Source organism: Rutidosis leptorrhynchoides, chromosome 4, assembly GCF_046630445.1.
Source record: "Rutidosis leptorrhynchoides isolate AG116_Rl617_1_P2 chromosome 4, CSIRO_AGI_Rlap_v1, whole genome shotgun sequence".
Taxonomy (NCBI): Eukaryota; Viridiplantae; Streptophyta; class Magnoliopsida; order Asterales; family Asteraceae; genus Rutidosis; species Rutidosis leptorrhynchoides.
Window position 1 is genome coordinate 166,650,211 of NC_092336.1, and position 8,564 is coordinate 166,658,774.

The following is an 8,564-nucleotide window of genomic DNA, read 5'->3' on the forward strand; positions in this document are numbered from 1 at the left end:
TCATCATCTCAACCTATCAATGTTAATGTGTGACGATTAAATATTTAATAGGTTGGATTTATGTGAATGTCATCTGTTGCCCTTAATTTTTCGAATAACTTTGTAAGATGCATTCCATAAGGAAGAGCTCTTGTTAAGTCCTTTGGCACATTGCTCATTCGTATGACCATAAAGTATGCCATGTTTACTGGTATTTTCATTTCTAGACACCAGAGAAGAGCCATCTGAACAGCATGGATATGTGAACGATTTCCCATTCTACAGTAAACATTGTAGTCGATCACTGTGTTCCATATTCAGAACTTCTTCCGCATGTGTTTGCTCAATACTCCTTGACTGAGAATTTCTTCTCTTGGAGCGTTGTCTTCACACAGTGTTCGAATAGCAGCATCTTTATTGATGAAATTAGGAAGATAGGTCAGACTGTGTCCTGTGTGGAAGAACCTTTCTCCACTTGCTGGAACTCCTAGAAGTTTTCCAAATTCTTGAAGTGTTACCGTTGTTCTTGAAGCTTTTAGCCTAAAGTTAACTGAACCATTGGTATAGACGAAGCTAGAGTAAAAGTCTCGAACGAGTGATGGATAAATTGGTCCATTTAGATCAAGAAATACATCCCAGTTTAAATCTGAGAAAGCTGCCACCATTTCGGGAAAATCTTCGGCTTCAATTCTCCTTCCTTCTGCTATTGTTCGATTTTTCACTCGTCCTCTGTTAAGTGTTGATTGGTGTGGACGAAAGTTGGATGAGATTTCTCCTTGATTTGCCATTTTCTGCACATTGACACTTTTAATTTATTCAAAGTGCATAATTCAATTGTAGATAACAAGTTTTGCAAACTTTAATTATCATCAATACTTAGATGTTTTGATGTTAATATTCTTCACATTTTCACTCTTCATTAGTGCCAATGAGTTTGCAACTAGATTAAGATTTTCACAAAGTTCATATGTGTTCTAGACTTTTGAGATCATCATCAACACATGTTTTGACGTTCAACATTATTACACTCAATTAGCAACAATGCCATTCATATCATATGAACAATGCTTCTATGAAAATCTAACCTAGATGTATAATGAACCCTAGATTTATTCATTGTTAAATTAATGCATAGATAGGTACTACTACAATCGTTTCCAAGTTGTTCTTCAAGAACAATTTTGATTGTTTGCATCAATTTAAGTTTTGACTCATTCTAGTTAGGGTTTTTTCATAACCCTAATTCATCATACAAACACAATTGAATGCTAGGAAAGCAAGGATTAATCATACGGAAAGTAGGAATTGAGATTGAAGGAATGAGCGTTCTTCTTCGTGCGGTCAATCTCCTCAGCCGTGTGTAAGTGTGTGCGTTTTGAAGTGTAACATCCCGCCTTTTTCCATTTACTTTTCCGTTATACTAATATAAAGTCCGTTATATGTTTATAACATCTCCCGTTGATACGCGTTTTAAATTATCTCGTTTAGGTAATTCCCGCACCCGAACGAAAGTTGAGGGACTAAACTTGACAAGGGATCAAACCCTTGACTAGGTCAAAGGGTCAAACCCCTTTCACCCATTCATTTCCACCTCCATCTCTCTCTTTCTCTCTAGCAAGAACACACACTCAAAACCAAATTCATTCAATCATCATCTAAATTCGATCTAGGAGGCTTACAACAAAATAAATTACATATTCGTGATCCTCTCTTCATCCTCTTCGTTTTGGTACCAACTTCATCTCATTTGGGTAACTTTCTAAAATCACTAGATTTTGTGTTCTTGATGTTTTTAACTTATAAAAGTGTTAATTAGTGTCTATGGCTCAAGTCTAACATGAATATATGATTTATATGCTCGATCTCGTTGTTTTAGTGTAACTAGCATGAACTTGAATTTTGGTGTGTTATTCTTGAATTTTGAATGATCATATGTTGTTAGATGTTAAAAGTTGATGTTTTAATTGTGTTACTAGCATCACTAGCTTCAATTTGATGTGTAGGTTGCTTTAGAAAAGTTCATGAACTCGATTTATGATTTTGGTGAAATTGGGTTAGGGTTTGATGAACTTGAAATGGACTTTTGATGCATTGAATGCCATGGATTATGGTTGGTAAGTGTTTAGTTAGAATGTATGCTTGATTACCTTCGAAACGGCATATCATTCATGTAAATTGGTTGCCCGAATCATTGAATTGCATTTATGAACTTGTATGCGATTAATGTTGAGCATTAGATGCGGTTTTGGTTGTTATAATAGGTAGATTGATTGATGAAATGTGTTTAGTTGTTTTCCTTGTCAAATTACCTTTCCGACGATATATAGTATGCATTTTGGATGTTTTCGGTTCATAAAATAGGTTAAATTTGAGTTTTGGTTCGTGACTTGGTCTTTTTCTGCAAACTGCATGTTTCCCAGGTATTGCGCGCCGCGCATATACCCGCGCGCCGCGCAAAATTAGAAATCCCAGATGTTTGCCTTCGTGATTAAGTTCTGACCAGGATTTACACTTGGGTGCGCGCCGCGCAACCCTTTGCGCGCCGCGCATATGCCCAGCTCATTTTAGTTTTTATTTTTCCTTTCACAAAATGTTTCCCGCTTAACCGTAACTCCGATTAACATGAAACTTGGCCATTCTGCTCATAAATGATTTCTCATCATGAGAAAATTGTCGGACACCCGATCCGACCCCGTTGACTTTGACTTTGACCAAGTTTGACTTTTAGTCAAACTTAACCAAACAATTATACGATCGTTCTAACATGCTTAGTTACTTGTATCGTGCATGAAACTTGACTAGTTGATTCACATGCTACATAATCGAGTCGTAACGAGCCATAGGACTAATTGAACATCTTTGACCTATCGTGTTTACCGTTATTGATACAAACCTATTGTTTAGGTCAAGACTAGCATTGTTCTTTGCACACGTTTACTTGTCGAAGTACTTTACTACTCGTGCACTCAAGGTGAGATCATAGTCCCACTTTTACTCTTTTTGAACTTATATTGGGATGAGAAAACATAAACGATTCTTTTGAACTAAGTGAACACAAGAATGGGAAAACAAACATTCTACATACGAGTTTAGAACAAAATCCTCAATTCGATTATCATTAATTACACTTGCCGGGTGTAAGCGAGAACTTATGTTATATGGCCATATGGGTTGACAACCCTCATCTTTGACGGTTCGCTACCGTCTACGGATGAAATATATTTTCGAGAATCAGTGTTTGTTCTAGCACTAAGTGATGGGGTATACAATGGAAGGAATGTTAAGCTTTGATAATTGGGTGCTCGTGAAACAAACTTTTGGAATGTATTACTATTATTTCATTGATGCAAAGCTTGTGGTTCACTTGTACTTACTTACTTAAACCTATGATTTCACCAACGTTTTCGTTGACAGATTTCTATGTTTTTCTCAGGTCCTTGAACGATACATGATACATGCTTCCGCTCATTATTTGATACTTGCATTGGATGTCGAGTATATGTGCATTTCATGGAGCGTCTTTTGACTTTACTTTAAACCGTGTCGCCTAGATTTCATTCGTATTATAACGTTGTAACTTAACTATTGGTTGAACAATTCTTGTAAACTTTGGGAACAATCTTTATTTTGAAATGAAGGCGACATATTTTGGTCAAACTTTGTCTTAAAGACTTATGACCACGTAACGGGACCTAAGTAGACGGCGCCGTCAAACATGATTTGGTCGGGTCGCTACAGATGGTATCAGAGCGTTGGTTGTAGGGATTTAGAGTTCATTAGTGTCAACCCCGAGTCATAGGGTACATTGGTGAGTCTAGACTACAACCGGCATATAGACTTGAAGTAGGAATTACTTGACTACTTGTGCATTTATACTCGAACGCTTCTACTCATATCTACTCTTAGTTCATCTTAATCTCACGTTGTTTAATTTGATTGACACGCCACCTTGACTTTATAGAATAATGTCGAATGCACATATGAATCAGGGTAATATAATTTCCGGGATTATATTACGGTGACTCATATGAACGTTCCGACATTATGACATAAAGAATTTAAGGCGAGTCGAGGAAAAACTTCTCTTTATCTTTATTCTATATCACGGTTAGTATTATTGAGAATACTAATCAATGATATTCTTGTGTCTTGAAGGAAAAATGGCTCCTCGTCGTGTACGCCGCAATGAAACTCCCGAACAAGCTCTCGAACGGATGATAGCCACCGCCGTAGATGCGGCCATGGCCGGTCACTCATCCAACAACAATAATAATAACAACCACAACAACAACAACAACAACCAAGGAGCCGGTAACTCTAGCGAAGGGTGCTCCTACAAAGCTTTCATGGGGTGCAAACCCCACACTTATGATGGAACCGGGGGACCGGTTGTGCTTACTCGTTGGTTTGAACAAACCGAGGCCGTCTTTAGCATAAGCGGTTGCCGAGATCAAGACAAGGTCAAATACTCCACTCACACTTTCTCCGGAATTGCTCTAACATGGTGGAACACCTATGTTCAATCGGTGGGTACCGATGAAGCTCATGCCCTCTCTTGGGCCGATCTAAAGGAAAAGATGATTGTTGAATATTTTCCGCGCGAAGAAACCCGAAAGCTTGAGGAAGAACTAAGAGCTTTGAAAGCGGTCGGAAACGATCTTAAAGCTTATAATCAACGCTTCGCCAAACTATCCTTGATGTGTCCTAATCTTGTTAACCCCGAATCTCAAAGGATTGAGCTCTACATGCTCGGTCTTCCAAAAAGCATCAAACAAGGGGTGATGTCATCCAAACCCACTACTCATCAAGCCGCTATGAACATGGCTCGCCAACTAATTGAAACGGTTGACGAAATCGTAGTTCCGGCACCTAAGGCCGAGGATAAATTGGGCGGCAACAAAAGAAAGTGGGAACCCTCCCAATCAAGCAACAACAACTTTGCCAAGAAATCTTTCACTTTCGACGGCAAGAAGGGTTATGCCGGGAATCTACCTCTTTGCAACAAATGCAACAAACATCACTTTGGCGAATGTAGTAAGTTAATTTGCCACCGGTGCCAAGGAGTTGGTCATAAGGCCAACGATTGTAAAAGTGCCACTCCCGTCGCTCGAAAGTGGCCCAATGCACCAAAGACGGGCACTTGTTACGAATGTGGCCAAACGGGTCATTATAGAAATGCATGCCCAAAGAAGAAAGATAACCCCAATACGCGCGGCCGAGCTTTCAACATCAACACCGAGGAAGCCCGGGATGACACTGAACTAGTCACGGGTACGTTTCTTCTCAACAATTCTTATGTTACTTGCTTATTCGATTCGGGTGCCGATAAATGTTTTGTGTCCAAGACTTTAGCTCCTACCCTTTGCACTCCACCACACCCTTTAGATACTACTTATTCCATCGAAGTGGCCGACGGAAAACTCTTAAGTGCCGACACATATTACCGGGGGTGTACTTTGAACATTTTGGGTAAGGAATTTGAAATTGACTTGATACCCATGGAACTAGGAAGCTTTGATGTAATAATCGGTATGAATTGGTTAGTCAAAACAAAATCTCACATTCTTTGTGATCTTAACGCAATCCGAATTCCTATCGAGAATGGTGAACCTTTGATCGTCTATGGCGATAAGAGTTGCACCGGACTCAACCTCGTTTCGTGTATTAAAGTTAGAAAACTACTCCGTAAGGGTTGTTTTGCGATCCTTGCTCACGTTAAGAAAGTCGAGTCCGATGAGAAGCACATCGATGATGTGCCAATTGTTAGTGACTATTCCGATGTATTTCCCGACGAATTGCCGGGTCTTCCGCCTCATCGACCGGTTGAATTCCAAATCGATCTTATTCCGGGAGCCGCACCCGTAGCGCGTGCACCATATAGACTCGCTCCATCTGAAATGCAAGAATTGCAAAGTCAAATCCAAGAACTACTTGATCGTGGTTTTATCCAACCTAGCCATTCACCTTGGGGCGCTCCGATTTTGTTTGTTAAAAAGAAAGACGGATCCCTACGAATGTGCATTGATTATCGTGAACTAAATAAATTGACGGTTAGGAACCGATATCCTCTTCCTCGCATCGATGACCTCTTTGATCAACTACAAGGGTCTTGTGTATATTCGAAAATCGATCTCCGCTCGGGTTATCATCAATTGAGGGTTAAGGGGGAAGATGTCTCCAAAACCGCTTTCCGAACTCGTTATGGTAGTTATGAATTCCTTGTCATGCCATTTGGTCTCACTAACGCACCGGCGGTGTTCATGGATCTTATGAACCGCGTGTGCAAACCGTATCTCGATAAATTCGTTATTGTGTTCATCGATGACATATTGATCTATTCTAAAAATGAAGAAGAGCACGAACAACATCTCCGACTTGTGCTTGAACTTTTAAGACAAGAACAACTCTATGCCAAATTCTCCAAGTGTGAATTTTGGTTAAAGGAAGTTCAATTTCTTGGTCATGTTGTAAGTGACCAAGGTATTAAAGTCGATCCAACGAAAATCGAAGCCATTAGCAAATGGGAGACTCCTACTACTCCTACTCACATTCGTCAATTTTTGGGTCTCGCCGGGTACTATCGTAGATTCATCGAAAACTTCTCTTTGGTTGCACGTCCTCTAACCGCATTGACTCACAAGGGAAAGAAATTCATCTGGGCGACCGAACATGAGTCCGCATTCCAAATCTTGAAAACGAAGCTAACCACCGCTCCTATCTTGTCACTTCCCGAAGGCAATGATGACTTTGTTGTATATTGTGATGCCTCGAAACATGGTTTTGGGTGTGTATTGATGCAACGAACGAAAGTCATTGCTTATGCTTCTCGACAACTCAAAATTCATGAACGAAACTATACGACACATGATCTCGAACTCGGAGCCGTTGTCTTTGCACTTAAAATGTGGAGACACTATCTTTACGGGACCAAGAGTACTATCTTTACCGACCACAAAAGCCTCCAACACATTTTCGATCAAAAGCAACTAAACATGAGACAACGAAGGTGGATTGAAACCTTAAACGATTACGATTGTGAGCTTCGTTACCATCCCGGGAAGGCAAATGTAGTAGCCGATGCCTTAAGTCGAAAAGAAAGAGCGGTGCCTCTCCGTGTCCGAGCTTTAAACATCACCATTCACACCAACCTTAATAGCCAAATTCGGGTAGCCCAAGATGAGGCTCTCAAGGATGAAAACATCTCTCTCGAACACTTGAACGTCCTCACCTCTCGATTCGAAGTTAAAGAAACCGGACTCCGATATTTCGCCGGAAGAATTTGGGTGCCTAGTTATGGGGATCTACGAAGCCTTATTTTAGATGAAGCCCATAAGTCACGATACTCGATTCACCCCGGTGCCAATAAGATGTACCACGACCTTAAACAACTATATTGGTGGCCGAACATCAAAAGGGACGTAGCTACTTATGTTTCCAAGTGTTTGACATGTTCCAAGGTCAAAGCCGAACACCAAAGACCGTCCGGACTACTTCGACAACCCGAGATCCCGCAATGGAAGTGGGAAAGGATAACGATGGATTTTATCACCAAGCTACCAAAAACGACGGGCGGTTATGATACCATTTGGGTTATTGTTGACCGTCTCACCAAATCCGCACACTTCCTTGCCATGAAAGAAACGGACAAAATGGAGAAACTTGCACAACTTTACATTAAGGAGATCGTAGCCCGACACGGTGTACCATTATCGATTATCTCCGACCGAGAAGGCCGTTTCGTTTCTAGATTTTGGCGTACATTGCAAGAAGCGTTGGGAACGCGTTTAGACATGAGCACCGCATATCATCCTCAAACCGATGGACAAAGCGAACGTACAATTCAAACCTTAGAGGACATGTTACGAGCTTGCGTGGTTGATTTCGGAAAAGCTTGGGACAAGCACTTACCTCTCGCCGAGTTCTCTTACAACAATAGTTATCACGCGAGTATTAAAGCCACACCTTTTGAAGCGCTATATGGCCGCAAATGTCGTTCACCTCTTTGTTGGGCCGAGGTAGGCGACGTGCAAATCACCGGACCCGAACTCATTCACGAAACCACCGAGAAAATCGTTCAAATCCGAGATAGGCTTAGGACGGCCCGAAGTCGTCAAAAGAGCTATACCGACAAACGACGCAACGATCATGAATTTCAAATCGGTGACCGAGTAATGTTAAAAGTCGCACCTTGGAAGGGTGTAATCCTTTTTGGGAAACGCGGGAAGCTAAATCCGCGGTATATTGGTCCTTTCGAAATCTTGGAGCGTATTGGAACCGTTGCTTATCGTTTAGATCTTCCGCCTCAATTGAACTCCGTTCATCCTACCTTCCATGTATCTAACTTGAAAAAGTGTCTTGCCGAACCCGATATCGTCATCCCTCTCGAAGAACTTACTATTGATGACAAACTTCATTTTGTGGAGGAACCGGTTGAAATTGTGGACACCTCCGTCAAGACATTGAAACAAAGCCGAATCCCGATTGTTAAAGTCCGTTGGAACGCCAAAAGGGGACCCGAGTTTACTTGGGAAAGACAAGATCAAATGCGAAGGAAGTATCCTCATCTATTTGTGAATTCAGAAACG